Raw genomic sequence first — 18,716 nt, 5'->3', positions numbered from 1 at the left:
TAGGGACCTCTCCAAAATACTGAAGAGCAATGGTTTCACTCTGGAGACTAAGGTGTGCTCAATACAGGCCATGGCCTTTGCAATCACTTTTATGCATCAGATAGCTGGACAATGACTAGGAAGGAAAAAAGGAGAATTGATGCCTTTGAGCTGTGGTGTTGGAGAAGCATATTGAATATACCATGGACTGCTAGGGGAACAAACATGTTTGTCCTAGAGAGGGTGAGGCTAGGCTGCTCCTTAGAGGCAAGGATTCTGAAGCTTTATCTTGCATACTTTGGACATATTGCATGGAGGGACCAGTCCTTTGACAAGGACATCATTCTTGGGAGGGTGGAGAAGCAGGAGAGGAAGACCCTCTATGTAGTAGATTAATTCAGTGACTGGGGTAATTGGGGTAGGTATGTCATCGACAGTGAGATTGGTACAGGATAGAGTAGGGTTTAGGGTTGTTGGACGTAGGGTTGTTATGAGTTGCAGGCACTCAACAGCACATAACACCAACATTAATAAAATGGATTGTTTTTAAATTGACTATACAAAGACATTTGACTGTGTGGATTACAACAAACTAAGGATGACATTGAGAATAATGGGAATCACATAATACTTTTGTGCTTGTAAAAATCTATACCCAGATCAAGAAGCTATAGTTCAAATGGAACAAAAGAACTCACTTGGTCAAGCCAAGATAGGTGGTCCTGCTGTTTTTACAAGGCTTTGCTTGCTCCTGCTTTGCAGGTTAGCCAGGCCCTGACATTTTTTAACCTAGAGAGAAGAGCAGCATTACTGTATGCCAGGCACGCTCTTTAAAAATTTGATAAGCACAACTATCATATTTATACACAGTTTTAAAAAAGTAATTATGAAATAATTATGTATGTATTGCTATTTATTTATTTAAGTGTTGTTAAGTGTGATTTACCCATAATTGGCTTTCCATTGGGTTTTCTCCCACAGATGAGCTGGAGAATTTGAACTATGTGCCTTTGGGTAGAAAGTGCAGCTACTTCTAATAAGCAATCAAAGCTCCCTTTCCCACGCAGCTTATTTCTATATCCGCGCTTGCTGCTTTTAGTGGTCTTTCACTATTTTTGTGTCATGAATATTTTTCAATAGTTTGTTTTATGTGTTGCTGATATGATGGATTTTAAAGTAGAATTTCCAATATTTTTTTTAGAATATGAAAGAAGCAGCTCTGGTGATGTAGTTAGTCTATAGTATGTTGAACTGTTTAACCAAAATATTGTGCACCTCTGGCAGTTTGAATCTGCAAGCCCTAACCTCCATAGAGAGTGTCAATATGAGTCTGAATAGACTTGAATTTGAGGTTCTTGAATATATAAAAATATTTTTGTGTGTTAATTTAGTATCCTACAATATTGATAATTTGATTTCTTAATCTTAGTCATTTTTGTAGTTTCTTGAGAATTGCCTGTATGTATAATTTGGTGTAAATAGAGACGGTTTTATTTCTTGGCTTTTGATATGTATATCTTTTCCTTATTTCCATGTCTTCTTGGAATGAGTATTACTTTCAGAAAATGTTAAATACAAATCCTCCTTACCTGCTTTCCAGACAGTGAAAGAAATTGTTCATTTTTTATCATTAAATATTATACTAATGTAGTTAGCAGATTCTTCACAATGTTTCTGTACAAGAATACTGAAAATATTTATTATTAATAAGTCATTTCATAATTATATTGATCTGGGTTATCTATATGTGAGTCTCCTTTCATTGTCTTCTCCATAAGCAGGGTCAAATTATCATATTTCTTTACAGTTCATTATGCTGGAAACTGTGAATGATATATTATTATAAAGACTCAGATTTCCTTTTTTAAAATGCTAAAAAATGTTGATTTTTGGTAGGTTTGTTAGCACTCAATTACTTAGTTGGACCTAAGTTGAAAATACTGACTCTTGGATGGAAGTTTTAAAAAAGTTATTTTTTAATTCATAAAGAGTCTATTCAGGGTTTATGTGGTTCTGGGCTTAGCCAGGTATTTGGAAGCATTTATATAAAATTTGTTGGGCTGCCAGTACGTTTTTCTTTCCTTTTTTGGAATTCAAACTTCACTTTCTAGTAGCTATTTATTCCCGACATTCTGTATTCCCCTTTTATATGTCCTACTATACACCAGAAGAATATCTGACAAACAAATATTTTGACAATCTATGGAAGATATTAAGAATACCATTCATGAAGAATGCAGAAAGTCATTACTAATAAGGAAGAAGGAGAAAAAAATTAAAATGGATGTCAGAAGAGACTCTGTATATTGCACTAAAGTGCCGAGAGGCCAAAGCAAAGGGAAGGAATCAAGAAGTTAAGGAGCTGAGAAGAAGTTTTACAAAGGTTTCTCTGGAAGACAAGACAAAACATTAAAATGAAATGTGCAAGGAACTGGAGTCAGAAAATCAAAAGGGCCAAACTCGATCAGCACTTCTTAAGCTGAAGGAACTAAAGAATAAATTCAAGCCATTAGTTCCAATGCTTAAGGATGCTATGGGCAGAATATTGAATGATTCAAGAAGCATTAAAAGCAAATGGAGGGAGTATACAGAGTTATTGTACCAAAAAGAACTGGTTGACACAGAAGTTAAAAAAACGACATATGAGCATAAGGCTATGGTGATGAAGGACAAAGTACATGCTGCTCTGAATGACTTGGAAGAAATAAAGCACCAGGAATTGATGGAATAGCAGTTGACGTATTTTAGCAAAGAGATGCTGTTCTGCATGTGCTCACCAAGTTGTGTCAAGAAATCTGGAGGACAACTAATTGGACAACTGACTGGAAGAGATACATATTTATTCCCATTCCAAAAAAAGGTGACCTTACAGAGTATGGAAATTATCAAACAATATCACTAATATCACACACTAGCAAAATCCTGCTGAAAATTATCCAGAAATTATTGAACAGTAAATTGACAGCAAAGTACCAGAAATACAGGCTGGCTTTGGAAGAGGTCGTGGCACTAGGGACATAATTGCCAATGTCAGATGAATCTTGTAAGAAAACAGAGAGTACCATAAGAATGTCTATCTGTGTCTCATTGACTATGCAAAGGCATTTGACTATATGGATCACAATAAATTGTGGCTAACCTTGAGAAAAATGGGAATCTCAGAACACTTGATTGTGCTTATAGGAAACCTATACTTGAACCAAAAACCAGCCTTCAGAACACAACAAGAAAACACTACATGGTTCAAAATCAAGAAAGGAATGTGTTAGGGATGCATCCCCTGCCTGTACCTTTTCAATCTGTATACAAAATAAATCATTAGGGAAGCAGAGCTTTGTGAGGAGGAGTGTGGCATCAGGATTGGAGGAAGACTCGTCAACAACCTACGATAGGCAAATGATACAACCTTGTTTTCTGAAACTGAGGAGGACCTGAAGCACTTGCTGCAAAAGGTCAAGAACTGAAGTCTGCAATATGGATTGAAGCTCAACATCAAGAAGACAAAGATTCTCACCACTGGGCCAAGTAGCAGCAACATAATGAAGAAGATATTGAGGTTGTTAGCAACCACAGCTTGCTCAGATCCACAACCAACACTCTTAATGCCACCAGTCAGGAAATCAAAAGACAAATTGCATTACGAAAATCTGCAGTAACAGAACCTCTCCAGAGTACTGAAGAGCAACGTTGTCAGTCTAGATACAAGGGTGTGCCTGATCCAGACCGTGGTCTTCTCAATTACTTGTTATGCTTCAGAGAGTTGGACAATGACTAAAGGATGACATAAGAAGAAAGACGTCTTTGAGTTGCTGTTCTGGAGAAGAGTCTTGAACATACTATGGACTGCCAAGAAAACAAGTATGTCTGTCTTGTAGAGAGTGAAGCCAAGTCTTTTCTCAGAGGCTAGGATTTTGAAGCTCCACCTCACTTACTTTGAGCACATGACTAGGAGAGATCAGTCCTTGGAGAAAGACATCATGCTCTGAAGGGTGGACAGACAGTGCAGGACAGAAGACCCTGGATGAGATGGGTTGATACAGTAACTGGGCCACTGGAGGTTAGTGTGTTGGTGTTAGTGAGACTGGCTTAGGACCGGGAAGGGTTCAGAGCTGCTGTACATCAGGTCACTATACATCACAGGTGACTCAATGGCACATAACAAAAATAGCATACTATGACAGGTTTGGAAGCAGGAGTGGCATCCACTTCCTAAATAGCTTGCCTCTGGAAACTCTATGAACTTTGATAAATGTTGATTATTGTAGAGGGGCTTTAGGCCTTTAGTTCTTAGGGTCACTATGAGTAATGCTCAACTTGAAGACAATCAACAACAACAACAACTATACACCAAATTCACTCTATCTGCATGCTTACTTTATAAAGTGTATACCTATGTCACTTTCTTCTTCAGAATGTTGATTTGTCTTCAGAAGCTACCTAATCTGTTTGTTATTTAGTGTGTACTAAATTTAAATTATTAAATCATTGTGGGGGCTATATGTGTGGGGGAAGGAGAGAGGGAAAGAGGTAAGGGGGAGGGGGAGAAAGGGAGAGGAAGAGGAGAGCTAGGTAAGAGAGGGAGGGAGAGAGAGAATGAATGAATATGTTTATTCCTTTATACTTGTTATATGGGACAGTTTGGTCTAATAAACACTACTTAGCTAGATAAGAAGCAAAAGTCATTTTCATCTTTTTACTCTGAACTTGAAATTTCATACTAAAAATCCTTTTGTGTCAATGGTTCTTATCTTTTAAAGTCTAAAATAGAATTCACTCTACTGAAACCTTGATTGCTAATTTACCTTACTGGACAGAGTGAAAACGACCCCGGGACTTTTAAAGCTATAGGTCTTTGTGGAAGCAGATTACTCCGTCTTTCTCTCATGGAGTGACTAGCAGATTTGAAATGCTCAACTTTTTTTTGGTTAGTAGTCCAACATGTGCTCCTTTGTGTCTTTTATAAGAGATCTACTGTATTAATCATCATTTTATTTGCACACTATATTTAATGCATTATTCACTAAAATATTTTATATCTTAAAAAACATATCAGGCTTTAGTTCTCCTTGTGAGAATATGTACAAAAACACATTTTGTTCCATTTACAAAAAAAAGAAGAGACAAAGAGCTGGGAATGAAAAAACAACCCCCTATAAACTTTTATGTAATATAGAAAGGGGGAGGGGATCTAAACAGTTTAAGGGAAAAAAAAACACCAAAAACCAAAAACAAACCCCACAACAAAAAAACAAAAACCAACGAAACCAACAAACAAAAAAAGACCACAAAAGAAAACAGAAAAAACCCTAAAGTCATTAATACATATTAAAAAACCAAGATGCTTTGTTGTTGTTGTTGTTGTTGTTGTTGTTGTTGTTGTTGTTATGTGCCATCGAGTTGCTTCCGACTCATAGCAACCCTATGTAAAAGAGCTCTAAATGCTGTTCTATCCTGTGCCAACCTAGCCATCTCAAACGCACTTATTCCCACTGCTCCAGTCACAGAATCGATCCATCTCACCACAGGTCTTCCTCTCCTTTGCTTCCCCTCCACTCTGCCAAACATTATGTCCTTTTCCAAGGACCAGTCCCTCTTTGCAACACGCCCAAAATATGTCAGACGAAGCTTCAGAATCCTTGACTCCAGGGAACACTCTGGCTTCACCCTCTCCAGGACAAACCTGTTTGTTCTCCTAGCAGTCCATGGAATATTCAACTCTTCTCCAGCACCACAGCACAAACACATCAATCCTCTTTCTGTCAGCCCTATTCGCTGTCCAACTCTCTGATGCATAGCACATAATTGCGAAGGCTATAGCCCAGATCAGGAGCACCTTAGTCTCCAGCCTAACATCGTTGCTCTTCAGTACTCTTGAGAGGTCCCTCACAGCCGACTTTCCCAATGCAATTCATCTCCTGATTTCCTGGCTGCTGTTACCAAGAGCGTTGACTGTGGAGCCAAGTAAATTAATACTGTTAACTACCTCAATCTCCTCATCATCCATGCTGATGCTGCCAATTGGACCAGTGGTTAGAATCTTTGTTTTCTTGACATTTAGCTTCAGTCCATATAGGAGGCTGTAGTCCTTGATCTTCTGCAGCAAGTGACTCAGGTCCTCCTCAGTTTCAGCAAGCAGGGTTGTGTCATCTGCATAACGCAGGTTGTTGATGATTCTTCCACCAATCCTGATGTCACTTTCCTCTTCGTAAAGCCCAGCATCTCGGATGATCTGTTCTGCATACAGATTGAAAAGGTATGGAGACAGAATACATCCCTGACAAACCCCCTTCTTGATTTTGAACCATCCAGTATCTCCCTGCTCTGTTCTGATGACTGCCTCTTGATCCAAGTATAGGTTTCGCATTAGCACAATCAAATGTTCTGGGATTCCCATTCTTCTCAGAGTCAGCCACAGCTTGTTGTGATCCACACAGTCAAAAGCCTTTGCATAGTCAATGAAGCACAGATAGACATTCTTCTGGTATTCTTTGCTTTCTGCCAAGATCCATCTAACATTAGCTATAATATCCCTAGTATCACGACATCTTCTAAATCCAGCCTGTACATCTGGCAGTTCTCTGTTGACATATTGTTCCAAACGTTTTTGGATAATTTTCAGCAGAATCTTGCTTGCATGTGATATCAATGACCTCAACTTAACAAATTGTCTGAATCAATTCATGCAGAGCTCATTAGGTTTCTGAGGCTGTACATTGTGCAGCAGAAGCTAGTCTCTCCTCAATGCAGTCACGAGTGCATTCACACTGCCAGAGAGCCTAGGCTTTTGAACTAGTAGTGAAACACTTCATGGACTAGGCTAACAGAATTCCCTCTCTGATCTGTTATTGTTGTGTACTCTTGAGTGAGTTAGAAACACCTCACAGTTCACCTCTCCAGAAGGTTTTCAGACTGAACTACATACCTTTGGGATGACAGTACAACTCCTTACCATTAGATCACAAGAGTTCATCTACAATTTCTATTACAAATCTCAAATAAACCTTCTTCATGAATTGCTACTTGATGGCAATTTGTTGAATTGAGGTCTCAGAGCATCTTGGTTTCTAATGTATATTAATGACTTTGGTTCTGGTTTTTTCAATTTGTAGGTGAATGGTCAGAGAAAAAAGGGAACACCCTCAACAAGTTGGATTGACAGAGTGACCATAATGATGGGATAAATATATGAGATCATGTGGATGGCACTAGAGAGGAAATACTTCAAACCCATGATCAATAGCTTTTATTTGATGTAGTAGATTTGATGGCACCCCATAATATACACATATAGAATCATTTCTCTCCTCTTGTTGTAATGTGCCATTGACTATGACTCGTAACAACCTTAGGAACAACACATCTGAATCCTATTCTGTCCTGTGCCAGCCTCACAATCTCTGACGTAGTTAGACCCACTGTTGCGCTCACTGTGTCAATCCACCTGATTAAGGGTTTTGTGTTGGGTTTTCAGTTTTGGGGTGGGTTTTTTCCCTCTTTTACGGTATCCTCACAGTTCCAATAAGGAGGAACTTTTCCAAGGAAAAGCCTCTTTTAGCAACATATCCAAGGAATGGGAAACAAAGCTTCACCATCCTTGCATCCTTGCTTCTGTTCCCCCTTCTCTAATACATATCTGTTGGCTCTATTGGCAGTCTATAGGATATTCAGGACTCTTTTCCAAAACCACTTCAAAAACTTCTATCATGTTTATGTATCATCTAGCTCACAGCAGCACAAGTGGTTTAAAAGATCATAATCTCAATCAGGTGAATCTTAGTCCTCTCACTAACATCATTGCTCCTCAGTAAATTGGAATGGTCCCAGATGGCTGACTTTCCTAGTGCAATACATGTCCTGATCTCCTGAATTCTATTACCAAGTGTACTGATTGTGGATCCAAGGAAGAAAAAGTCACTGACAAGTTCAATCTTTTTCTCTGTATGTCTGCCATGATGTCATGTATGGGTCTAATGAGAAGTTTTGTTTCCCTGATGTCCAGATGCAATTATTATTTAAGGCTTGAGTGTTTGAGTTTCAATCTGCAACAAGTGTTTCAAGTCCTCCTCATTTTCAGCAACGTTGTGTCATCTGCATACTAAAGATTATAAGATTATCTATGAGTCTTCCTGCAATCCTGTTGCCATATTGTTAATAGAGTCCAGCTTCGTGAATAATTTGTTAGACATACAAACTGAATAAATATGGAGAAAGGATATACCTCTTACACATGGCTTTATTAATTATAAACCATGCAGTACTCACTTGCCCTGTTCTCACCACAGCTTCTAGGTCTACGTATAGATTTCACATTCTTCTCAATGTTAGCCATAATTTGTTATGATCCACAGTCTAATGCCATTTCAGTCAATAAGCACAAAGAGACATTCTTCTGGTATTCTTTGCTTTCAGCTAGGATCCATCTGACATTACCAATGATATTCCTAGTACCATGGCCTCTTCTAAATCTGGCTTGAACTTTTGGCCATTTTCTGTCTATATAGTGTTCAAACTGTTTTTCTGAATTATCTCCAGCTGTATTTTTGCCATGGAGTTGGCTGAGTAGTATTTTGGTGGAAAGAAGTAGTAAGGGCTAACAGAGTTTGAACTGAAAGTCAGATAGGTAGATTTCACAACGAAAGCCCCTCATCATAAAAGTAAACAGATAATGAAAGAAATTGGAGATATTCTTCCCACAGAACTGCTAGAAGGGGCAATCTCCCCCCCCCACAAAACCCCCACAACAAATACAAAAACAAAACACCTTTCTTGAGAGCTGGTACCTAGGATTCGGACTTGGAGTTGCTTAAACTGTGAGTTGATCTGTCAGTCTGTTGTATTGGGGAATGATCTGCATATTGCTAATTTCTTGGTAGCTTCGGTATCTATTCTTGCTTGTTATTCTAATCAGTGCAATACTTCTCTGTCAGTTGAAGATGTAGTGATGCTAAAAGCTGTCATGTTGATTTGTCAAATGATAGCAGGATCAACCCTATTGAACAGGTTTTAGTAGAGCTCCCAGATTAAGACAGATTAGGAAGAAGGATTGGCCATCCACATCTGAAATAGCTGACCTCTAAAAACCCTGAGTATCTCTCTTGTTTTTGTTGTTATGTGTCATCAAGCCAAGCATGACTCATAGGAACCCTATGAACAACCAACCTGAAACATGCCCTATCTTGTACAATCCTCATCAAATCTGACATGCTAGACCTCATTGCTGAATTTATAGTGTCAATCCATTTTGTTGGTGGTCTTTCTCTCCTTTGCTGACATTCCATTTTTCAGAGGATGATGTCCCTTTCTAAGGAATAACCTTGCCTAACTACATGTCCAAAGTATGAAAGATCAAACTTCATCATCATTGCCTCCAAAGAACATTCTGGCTGCACTGTTTCCAGTACATAGATGTTTGTTCCTTTGGCAGTTTATTTAATTTTCAGTACTCCTCTCCAGCACCACTCAAAGATCAATTCTTTTTATGTCACCCTTATCCATTGTCCAGCTTTCCGTTGTGTAGCAGATGTTTGAGTATACCATGGCCTGAATCAAACACACCTTAGTCTTCAAACTGACATTATCACTTTTCAGCATTTTGGAGAGGTCCTTCACAGCAGATGTGCCCAGTGCAATATGTCTTCTGGTTTACTGACTGCTAGTATCAAGAGTGTTGATTGTGATACAAGCAAGATGAAATCATTACAGATTCAGTCTTTTCTCCATCTATTATAATCTCTATTAGACATATTCTAAAATACAAAAATGCCTGCCAGGCCTGTATTATTCCTAAAAATAGACTTATCTACATTTGGTTGGAACAGCACATCAGCAGAGAACTGCCGGAAATCCAGGCTGGGTTTAGAAAGGGTCGTGGTACTAAGGATATTATAGCTGATGTTAGATGGATCTTAGCTAAAAGCAGGGAATACCAGAAGAATGTCTATCTGTGTTTCATTGATTATGCAAAGGTGTTTGACTGTGTGAATCATAACAAACTGTGGCTGACTCTGAGAAGAATGGGAATCCCAGAACATTTAATTGTGCTAATGTGAAACCTATACTTGGACCAAGAGGCAGTCATTAGAACAGAGCAAGGTAACACTGCATGGTTCAAAATTGGGAAGGGTGTACACCAGGGATGTGTCCTATCTCCATACCTTTTCAACCTGTATGCAGAGCAAATTATCCGAGAGACCGGGCTCTATGAGAAGAAGTGTGGTGTCAGGATTGGTGGAAGATCTATTAACAATCACCGTTATACAGATGACACAACCCTGCTTGCCGAAACCGAGGAGGACCTCATGCACTTGCTGCAGAGCGTCCAGGACTGCAGCTTTCAGTATGGACTGAGGCTCAATGTCAAGAAGACAAAGATTCTCACCACTGGACCAATTGGCAGCATCAGGATGGATGGTGAAGAGATTGAGATTGTTCACAGCTTTAGTTTGCTTGGCTCCACGGTCAACACTCTTGGCACCATAAGCCAAGACATCAAAAGACGTATCGCAACGGGAAAGTTTGCTATTAGGGACCTCTCTAAAGTACTCAATAGCAACAGTGTCTCTCTGGAGACTAAGGTGCGCCTGATACAGGCCATGGTCTTTGCAATCACTTGTTATGCATCAGAGAGTTGGATAATGACTGGGGAAGATAGAAGGAAATTGATGCCTTTAAGCTGTGGTGCTGGAGAAAAGTACTGCATGTACCCTGGACTGCCAAGAAAACAGATTCATCCTGGAGAGGGTTAAACCAGGCAACTCCTTGGAGGCAAGGATTCTGGGGCTTTGTCTGACATACTTTGGACATGTTGTAAGGAGAGACAGTTCCTTGGAGAGACATATCATGCTTGGTAAGGTGGAGGGATAGCGCAGGAGAGGAAGACCCTCTATGAGGGGATTGATTCAGTGACTGGGGTAATCTGGATGGATGTGTCAGAGGCCATGTGATTGGCACAGGATAGAGCAGGATTTTGGGCTGTTGTACATAGGGTCACTATGAGTCGCAAACGACTCGAAGGCACATAAGAACAACAACAAAATTTGATTAGGCCTTTATTATCAACTCTGTTTTTCTTTGTAACTTTTTCACTTTCTTCTTGTAAAAATTTCTATTAAAAATTTTTACAAAAATGATGAAAAGGCATAAATAGAATGTATTAAACTTGTAAGTTACTTTAAATTTTTTAATTTTTATCTCTTTTTGGTGAGCTATCATGTGATTGTTTTTCTTTTTTTAAATTCATTTATTCCCTCTTCAATATTTCTGATCTAGATTTCATTTATACTATTTAATTTTAAATAGTGTATTTGAACACTGGGACCCTGATGAGTCAAATGCGAGAATGGTTACCAATAGACAGTGTTTGGTCCAAACAAGCTTGGAAGTGGAGTGGCATCCACTTTCACAATAGCTTGCCTCTGGAAATGCTATAAACCTGGAGAAAGGATGAAAGTTATACAGGAGGTGTTCAGGACTTTTGTTCATAGGGTCGCTCTGAGTCACCTGCGACTTAACGACACTTAACCACAACAATAACATTTAGTTTTTAATTTTGGAAACTATCTTTTATTTTCAAGATGACTAGTTGGTTCTTTTATATATTTGTCTTCGTTTTTGCCTTGTTTTATGTTATAATGTTTACACTTTTTAAGTAGGATCATTTATCTATCTTCTTGAAAATCTTATTTATGTATTAAAAATTATTTTAAACAATCATATTTATTCCAGTTCATTTGAGTTCACCTTTTGATTGACAGAAATTTTTCTTATGTATACATTTCTCAATGCACTTTGAAACTCTGATGCCAATGACAAGTGTCATCCTTTCCCCTTTTATTTGCCTACCACCCAAGTCTAGAGTATATAGCTTATATGTGATTCTCTGGATTCATATTTTTTTAAAAATGTTTTATAATAGCATTTGGTTCATATTTATAAAATCATTTTATAATAGCATTTGGTGCGGTTCTTAGCAAGTTGTGTTTCTAACCTGAAGCAGAGCCTTTATAATTGTTTGATTCTACTGGCAAATCCAAGGGGAAAAGATATATCATCTTCTCCCATGGTATTTATAACCTTGGAAACCCAATGAAGGGTCAACCATGAATTGATTCTAATTCAACAGCAATGAGGATTGCTATGTTTTGTTTTGTTTGTTTTAAATTATCATTAATAGTATAGCTTTTTATCAGTAGGACATTTGAACTCTATAGTAAATAAAACTTGAAAAAATAATCAATTATGTGATACATATCAAAGACATTTAAGTTGCTAAAAATTTCATTAATTTTGGATCGATAGTCATTGCCCCATGAAGGTATTCTAGAAATCAAATGATGCATTGCATTGTGAAATTCTGCTGCAGAAAATCTTTAAAAAACAAAAATTCATTTTGAAGACTGAAGTACAACTGACTTAGACCATATATCTTCAGTCATCTCATTTGCATAAAAAAGTTGGATGATTAAAACAGTAGAGCTAAGAAATATCACAACAGCAATGTTGTACTGGCAAAAAATATTGAATATATCATGAATTTCCAGGAGAATGAATAAATCTATCTCTAAGGAAGTACAGATGGAATGTTCCTTATTTATGAGATGACAAGACTTCATCTTAATTACTTTGGACAATTTATCAAGAGAAATCAGTCTCTGGAAAAGAACATTACTTTGATAGTGAATCAATATAAAAAGAGGAAGATCCTTAATTAAATACATTGTCACTAGCTAAAGCAATGGACCCAAGCATAGCAATGATTACTAGACTAGTACATGACTAGGTGATATTTTAGGCAATATTGTATTCTTTTCTATATAGTATTCCTTTGAGTTAAAACAACGGCACTTAACAACAAGAATATTATATAAGAGTATTGGGATTATTCAATATCTAAGGACAAGACTTTGTTTATTTTGTTCCTTACACATGCACGATATTCTGAAGCTTTGTGTTGTTGTTACATGCTGTCAAGTCACTTGCAACTCACAGTGACTCTATGCACAATAGTTCTGAACCCTCTCCTATCCTGATCCAATCCCACTGTCTCTGACACATGACACACTTACCCTCTTTACTCCTGTTACTGTGTCAGTCAATCTCCTCCTGGTCTTCCTTCCTATCTTGTGCTATTGTTATGTGCCATCAATCAGCTGTGACTCAGAGCAACCCTATGTAAAATAGCTGTGAAGCCTGCTCTGTCCTGAGCCAGTCTCAATGACACCAATATAACTACTCCCATTGCCCTAGTAATTATACCAATCCATCTTATCTGAGGTCTTCTTCTCCTGTGCTGTCCCTCCACACACCCAAACATTATGTTCCTCTCCAGGGATCAATCCCTACAGACCACATGCCCAAAGTATGTGAGATGGAGCTTCAATATCCTAGCCTCCAAGGAGGAACTTAGTTTCACCATTTCTAAGAAAGACATAATTGTTTTCTCGGCAATCCATGGCATGTTAAAGACTCTTCTCCAGCACCATAACTCAAAGGCATCAATTCTTCTACCATCTTTAGTCATTGTCCAGTTCTCTGATACATACCAAGTAATTGTGAAGACCATGGACTGGATCAGGCTAAACTTAGTCTCTAGACTGACATTGCTGCTTCTCAGTACTCTGGAAATGTCCCTGACAGCAGATTTACCAAATATAATTTGTCTTTTGATTCCCTAACTGATAGCTCCAAGAGTATTGATTGTTGAGTCGAGCAAGCTGTAACTGTTAAAAACCTCGATCTCTTCTCCATCCATCATGGTGCAGAACGAAAGCAACAAGAAAGGAAAACAAAACAAAACAAAACAAAAAACAACCAAACAAACCCAAAATAATTGTATGTTAGCCTAGCTTTTAGTATTCTTAAAGAGGAATAGAGTACTTAAAGAGGTAGTCTACTAACCCAATGTCTGTTCAAATTCACCAGCAGCTACTCAGAAGAAAGTGACAGGATACTTCCTGAAAGACTTATAGCATAGAAAACTGTATGAGGCAGTTGTACTTGGCCCTGTAAGATCATTGTAAGTCAAAAGCATATAATGCAAATGTGTTTATGTTAGTTTTGTATCCTTTAAGTAGATTACATCAATTTCAGATAAAGATTCAATTAATATACTTGGCTCCAACTGCCTGTCTTAAATGTACCAATTTTAGTACGCATTACTGCTTAGGAATGCTAGTTCTATTGCTTATAGACTATGTTCAAACCTAGAGTCCAATTGCTTCAGGCTTGCTCATTGTTTTGCATTTATATTTAGTTCTTGGTTGAAAACCAGTTTTATATTAATATTTTTAAAATCTGTCTTATTTAGTCATTGCTGATTTAAATTAATCTTTGCAGAAGGCCAAGAATGCCAGAATGAAGTTAATCTGTATTTAATTGATTATTTAAAATCATTTTACTGGATAGTAAGCCACTTCTTACTCATGGATGTCATTACAAAAAAGGAAAAAAAAATCAGGGTGTTTAATTGTCTTCTTGTGAGACCTACAAATAGACCAAGAAGTTGTTCTGAGAACAGAACAAAGCAATACTGAATGTCTTAAATCAGGAAAGGAATGTATAAGAGTTATTTCCTTCTGTTATAGTTATGCACACTGTATGCAGAGCTAATAATTCAAGAAGCTGAAGAAGATGAAGCATAACAGTAGCATAAAGATTGGAGTAGATAAAGTATAACAATAGCAAAGATTACCATATGCAGATGACAAAACTTTTGTTTCCTCAAATTGAAGAAGACTTGAGGACTTCCTGATGAAGATCAATATGGATTATATCTCAACATTAAGAAAGCAAAAATCCTCACAACTGCATCAAAAGGCAAAATCACAACAGATGGAGACAAGATTGAAGTTACCAATATCATTTTACTTGGGCCCATAATTAACATTATGGAAGCAACAGTCAAAAAATTGTCTAATAATTATTGCATTGGGCAATTCTGCCATACAGAAAACTTTAAAGTGCAAAAGACCGAAAACACCAGTTTAAAGATGTTAACAGCATGCTCAACGTATGTGAGACAAAGTTTCACCATCTTTGCCTCTGAGAAACACCATGGTTGCACTTCCTCAAAGACAGATTTATTTTATGTTCTGGAAGTCCATGGCATATTCAGTACTCTGTGCCAACAACACAATTCAAAAGGATAGGCATTGCATACAGGGAGAGAATTTCTAAACTCTAAAAGATGCTTAGAGCTCTGTTGGCATATTAGGGAGCCCTGGTTATATGATAGTCAATGGAAAGTTGTGTTGTTAATCCAAAGGCCAGGTCTCTTTCTGGTGGTTTCTCCAGCAGCTCCACTTCTGAAATGAGCTTTTCTCTTCTGTGTGATTTATCGCATTGGAAACCTCCTGGAAGGTCAGCTGTAAACCAGCTTTCAGTAAATGGGGAGGAGAAAGAAATAATTTCTTTCTCATATAGAAGTTGAAGAATCAAATCAAAGGAAACTTAGCAGAATGAGTATAGAGGTTACTCTTTGTTGATTTGTTTGATTATGAAAGAAAGAGGGCCAAAATGTTTAAACTAATTTCAATCTAATTTCATCCCTTGCAATTTATTGCCTTAGAAAACCTGCCAAAGGGTCAGCTGTTAATCAGTTTGACTTCACAGAAATCAATTTGAGTTTTTGAACCTGTTTAAGGGGGTGGGGGGGAGCAGAGGAAACTCAATCTAGTCACTCGTTGCTATCTGTTACTGTTGAGTTAGAATCAACTCATAACTGTCCCTTTAGTGGGTTTTCAGAGGCAGTAAAGTGCATTGGAGGGTGCTCCAGTGAGTAAGGAGTGGTTTAGTGGTTAAAGAATTGCACATAATTACAGGTTGGTTCCTAATAATAAAGTGCACAAGAGGAGATTTCCCATCTTTCTGTTGTGGAGCAGCTGATGAGTTCAAATTGCATGCCAATGGGTTGGCATTGCAGTGTCTTACAATAAGCCACCAGAGCTCACTCCTTGCTATCTAATCAGTTTCAACTCATAGCAACCCTCCACGGGGTTTTCAAGCCTGCAAATTACTACAGTAATAGACTATCTTTCTTTGCTCGAGTCCCTTGTGGAGATAAGTAACCTTAGGTTAGAAATATAACTCACTACAGTGTATGTCTCCATAGCTACTTTAAGAGGAAACGGATAGTTGGTTGGTAGTGTGGAGTTGGAACCAACTCATAGCTGACAGTCCAGCAGGTTTTCAGAGGCAGTAAATCACACAGGAGGAAATTGTCCATGTTTTCCTGTGTAACAGCTGGTGGATTGGCCTGTGCCTTTTGATTGGCCGCCCAGCTCCTTACCAATAGACCAGCCGAGCTCCATTTAATAGTTGAAAGTACTGGTAAGCTTATTTGATATGTTGCCAGGGTTGGTTATAGATAATTTCTAAAGAATATCTAGGAGAATTGCAGTGTGTTTTTGTTGTTGTGTACCTTAGAGTTGGAACTGACCCATAGCTGACCCTCCATTGGGTTTTAGGAGGCAGCTGATTGTATGAGAGGAGATTACCCATCTCTCTTCTGTAGAGCAGCTGGTGTCCTCAAACTGTGTGTCTTTGAGATTCAGCGCAGCTTCTTGCCACTAGGCCACCAGAGCCAGTATAGCAGATTTAAAAGCCAAAGAGCTATGCTTGCTAGCCATTCTCTCTTGAATGGTCTGGTCCTTGGTGTTAACGAGTTATTTCTGCAGAGTGAGATTTTTATGTATCTTTCTCAATCAATAAGAAAAGGAGAAAATAACAAAAAAAGGCGGAAATCAAGGGCACAGGGAGTGATTAATTAAAGAAAGGAGAAAGTTAAATCCTTGGAGGCTGCAATAAAGAGAGTGAATGAGCAGAGAACCAAGATGGACAGTGGAGGAAACAGTGTACAGAGCTGGAAGAGTGGTAAGCTGCATAGAAACAGGCCACCATGGCCTTCCACAGTCCACAGTTGATTGATAAGTGAACAAGCAAACAGTTGATTATTGGTCTTCAATATGGATCAAGGCTCAACATTAAGAGGACAAAGATTCCCAAAAGAGAATGTGTGAGTTCCATAGCTCCCAGGCTCCCAATGCTGAGCCCACACCAACAACATAACTCCATGGAGCCTCCACGGTCAGATCCCATGAATCCCCTCACATGGGATGGAAGATGGGCACCAGGACTCCCAGCTGGTATGATGGAGCCTCCATACTGCTGCAAAATAAACTTATTCTAAGTTACATTCTTGGAACCAAGGTGGTGGCAGGGAGAGACATGGCATGAGGAACTGGAGGCCGGCAAGCCACATTGAAACAGGTCACCATGGCCCTCTACAACCCACAATTTATACATACCTAAACAGCCAAACAGTTGACTGATGATATTCAATAGGGACATCAAGAGAACAAAGATTCTCAAAAAAACATGGGAGAGTGGCAGGAGAGATGTGGTGGCATGAAGCCATGGGAGATGGAGGACTTGATCCTGGAAACCATGAGGCCGCCGTGGTCGAAGCCCATAGATCCTCTAGCCTGGACTGGGCAGCGGGTGCCAGGCCCCACAGCCAGTGTGACAGAGCCCCCGACATGGCTGGCAGCCGCAGGTCCCTAGCCCAAGAGGGGACAGTGGGTGGCAGGGGTACTGTGGTGGCCTGGAGCCATGGGATATGAAGGACTTGATACTGGAAAGTATGTTCCTGTCACTAAAGCAGATTCCCTTGGATAGATCAGAGAATAAAAGATCCTCAACACGACGGACTGATATAGTGACTATATAAATGGGCTCGAGCATTCCTCCAATTGCGGGAATGGCATAAGATAAGGCAAGGACTAGATCTGTTGTTCCTAGAATTGCTGTGAGCCATAGAGAGAGCTCTGTGGGCATAGTGGCTAGAAAGCTTTGTTACCAAACCTTACGTCAGTGATTTTAATTTGTGCCCCTCAGGCTTGGTTTTGATTGTTTATGGTCAAATACTCTTCTAAGTATTATATCACTGCTCTGACAATTGGCTGTATAGAGGTAACTCTTGTTGGCTATGAGGCTAAACACTGTGACACTGGTGTGACAAATGTGATAATGGTTACCCATGGTGGACAATGTTTGATGGAGCTCTCAGATTAAAACAAGCTTAGAAACAGGACTGGCATTCACTTCTGAAATAGCTTGTTTCCAGAAACTCTATGAACTTAGAGAAATGATGGAAGTTATACAAGTGTCAGGTCTTTCATTTATAGGGTCTCTATGAGTTGTCTATGACTTGATGACACTTAACAACAACAACCTCAATGAACCTATCTATTGATTTCTTAACTACCACTGCCAAGGACTGTTTCAACCTAGGGCAGCTCTGTTCACCACTCTCAAAGCCCCTTCTCCATTTGTAAAGGGAGAGGGTAGTGATGCCTACTTCAAGTTGCAATCTGACCACTTGGTGGATGGGAGGGGGGGGCAATGGTGGTGGTGCTGGAACCAAGGGTGCTGTCCCTGGCCATGGTCTTCAGTGGGACAAAGGGTCCAGTCCTAGGATGGGGGAAAGGGGGACGACAGAGTCTTAGGTGCAGGGATATGTAGTCCAGAACCAAGGTGTGACATCCAGTCTCTTTGAAGAGCCTCTTGGCCCCCGAGGATTACCACCAATTTCCCGGGGTGTGTCACCCAGTCCCTGTGGAGAGCTGCGCAGTCCCTGAGGAGTACCTTCAGGTCACTGGGAAGAGCTGCCTAGAGTATACAAAAATTTTATCTAAGCCATTTTCTTCTACCCCCTTCCCAGTACATCTGTAAGTAACACC

At 39.1% G+C, this 18,716-nt stretch overlaps 1 pseudogene; it reads left to right on the top strand.

Annotated features, from left to right (window-relative positions):
- Nucleotides 1-17,372: 17,372 nt before the first annotated feature.
- The window catches only part of LOC102863987, a 101,922-nt pseudogene continuing 100,578 nt past the window's right edge, over nucleotides 17,373-18,716 (top strand).

This window comes from Elephantulus edwardii, unplaced genomic scaffold (assembly GCF_000299155.1).
Source record: "Elephantulus edwardii isolate Elephantulus edwardi_28Jun2011 unplaced genomic scaffold, EleEdw1.0 scaffold00021, whole genome shotgun sequence".
NCBI classification, from domain to species: Eukaryota; Metazoa; Chordata; class Mammalia; order Macroscelidea; family Macroscelididae; genus Elephantulus; species Elephantulus edwardii.
This window is presented reverse-complemented; position numbering and strand designations above follow the sequence as displayed.